Source organism: Mytilus galloprovincialis, chromosome 5, assembly GCF_965363235.1.
Source record: "Mytilus galloprovincialis chromosome 5, xbMytGall1.hap1.1, whole genome shotgun sequence".
Taxonomy (NCBI): Eukaryota; Metazoa; Mollusca; class Bivalvia; order Mytilida; family Mytilidae; genus Mytilus; species Mytilus galloprovincialis.
In genome coordinates, this window is record NC_134842.1 from 59,837,510 (window position 1) to 59,840,009 (window position 2,500).

A 2,500-nucleotide genomic window follows, 5' to 3' on the forward strand; every position below is an offset into this window, starting at 1 on the left:
TATACATTTTTTCAACCGTCTGACTGCTCTTTTGTTTTTGTTGGCATGGTGAAAGGGTTTAACTTATTTTTTATCTTTGTATGAGATACCCATTAGGGTCGATAGGTACCGTGTCCGACGGTAGTCAAGGTCGTTAAAATATTCTGAATACAAAAAAGTGAATATTTTTCTGACATTGACCTTATACATGCTGCGTGTTTGTGTGTGTATGTATCTTGTTTTTTGTTTCGCCGGTATTTTTTTTTTTTTACACTGGAGCACCATTTCAGATTTTGAAGAAGAAAAAAAAAAAGCATGAAATCGACATTGCACGAAATATTCATATGTTACTATGTAATCTAGTTGTATTCAATAGGATCGCAGCGGTTCCTGCCGTACGTGATAGCCAGTAAAACAAATGAGAAGGTAGGAATGTGAATTTTCAATGACGTTTATATTATTATATAAAAGACATACGTGTATCTTAAAACGAAGAAAGATTATCAAAAATTGACAAGAGAGACCGAGAAAAAAATTTGCCTACAATGCCGTAACAGCGACATTACACAGCTGTTTGCCGTGACCAGGATTCGAACCTGGGTTGTCGCGGCCACAACGCGAAGTTCTAACCACTATACTTTTTTTATCTTGTATATATTTATTTAACTTCATCTCATCATCTCATTTTTACAATATTTACATATGTAATAGAAAACATCAAGTCCCTATACTCTTTGGCTTCCTCATTCTTACCCTATCATTCATTTTATTTTATTCATTTTTTTTTTTTAACTTTTTAATTTTTTAATTTTTTTATCTCACACACGGTTAAAATATTATCTCAAAGTATTGTCAGACAATTAAATAGTTATCAAACATATTAAATCTAATATCTAAAGTCAATATTTTCCATAATAGTAAAAGTGTCTTTATCAAAAGTCAAAGATTCACATAACGCATATACGGCTGGTTGTATCCATTCCAGTAACGCAAAACAATGAACTCGATGTTATTTTGTAAATATGACACGATCTGTGGAAATACATTGAATTGTCTATAAAAAATCAATTAAATCAATTAAAGCATAACCATAAAACTACTATCATACAAGGTACACTCATCCCTATCTCACATTAGACTTATCAAATAAAAAATAAAAACATACATTATAAATTATGATTTTTTACATAGTTAATCATTTTTTCAATTCCGTAATTGGCCGTATCATTCCAAAAAATGGTTTCGGTCACATCCTCAAATTCTTTTAATACCAATTGTTCATAATGTTCATAGTTGTAATCATCTTCGTACATTGTTCTAATCTGCATTCTATCCGTTTCATACACAATTAATAATTTCCTATTTTGAACCTTTCCGATCAATAAATCTCGGCCAGCTCGACTTTTTTTAAAAACTATTTTCCCAAAACGTTCGTGTAATAGTTGTGGCGAACTAACAGTATCTAAATCACACTTTTCTTTATCAATAATCGTTCCGTTATCTTTATTTTTAACTGTGCGATTGGGTTTTATTTTTGGAACTATTGTTTTCTCTACATCTATAATTGGATCTAACTGGTGTGTAGGTAAGTCGATAAACCGGTTAGTCAAGTCACTATCTATATTTACAGACGATCGCTCTATATTGTCACCACACTGTGTCGATGTATTTTCAGAGGCACAAACGGGTTCATTTTCACATTCCATACTGGGTTCATCATTGTTAATATTCGTAATTTCATTTTCGTTTTCTATAGTAATATCGTCTAATGTATCTAAACGGGTAACTTCTACATTACTGTTGCTTTCATTGTATTCCCGTAAACGTTTATTGTCTCTTCTTTGTGCTGCCCCTGATTTACGCTTCACTTGTTTATTGTCAGATTTAGCAAACATAATAGATATTCTGGCTTTTTCATTGTCACCATGTACACTATATGTAATTGTACCAAATTCTTCACACGCACTTCTTATGGCACTCAATAAAAATTTCGGTAACTTATCCATATTCATCTCAAACTAATTGTCAAAATTTTATTAATGATAAAATAACCTTATGGCGCCTCCAGCCTTGAAAGGTACACGATACATTTCATTTATAACTCGACTTTACAAATGTTTATTTTCCTAAATAGTTCAAAATCACTTACTGTCAACAAGATTCGAAAATATATTCCATTTTCCCTGCTGGGATATCCAAGCAAAACCTTAATAACACAAGTTTTTTTCGCTACTCAGAAAGTACGTGTAACCACTTCAAAACACTAACCGGAAGCCTCTGTTTGCCGTGACCAGGATTCGAACCTGGGTTGTCGCGGCCACAACGCGAAGTACTAACCACTATACGATCACGGCTATGACTTGCAGACAGAATGGATGTGGCAAAAATTGGGTATTTAAAATTAAGGCTGATTTTAACACGTTGTCGGTATCTTTTTGGTAAAATCACTTTTCATACAAAATTTTATCGCGATGTATGGAACGAGTGCAATCGGGCTATTCAAAAGGGATTCTGCTCCATC

At 32.9% G+C, this 2,500-nt stretch overlaps 1 non-coding gene across 1 annotated transcript; it reads right to left on the reverse strand.

The window, feature by feature from the left end:
* Positions 1 to 2,261: 2,261 nt before the first annotated feature.
* Trnah-gug (transfer RNA histidin (anticodon GUG)) lies at positions 2,262 to 2,333 on the reverse strand. Its single transcript has one exon. It is a non-coding gene; the product is annotated as a tRNA-His (tRNA).
* Positions 2,334 to 2,500: the final 167 nt, after the last annotated feature.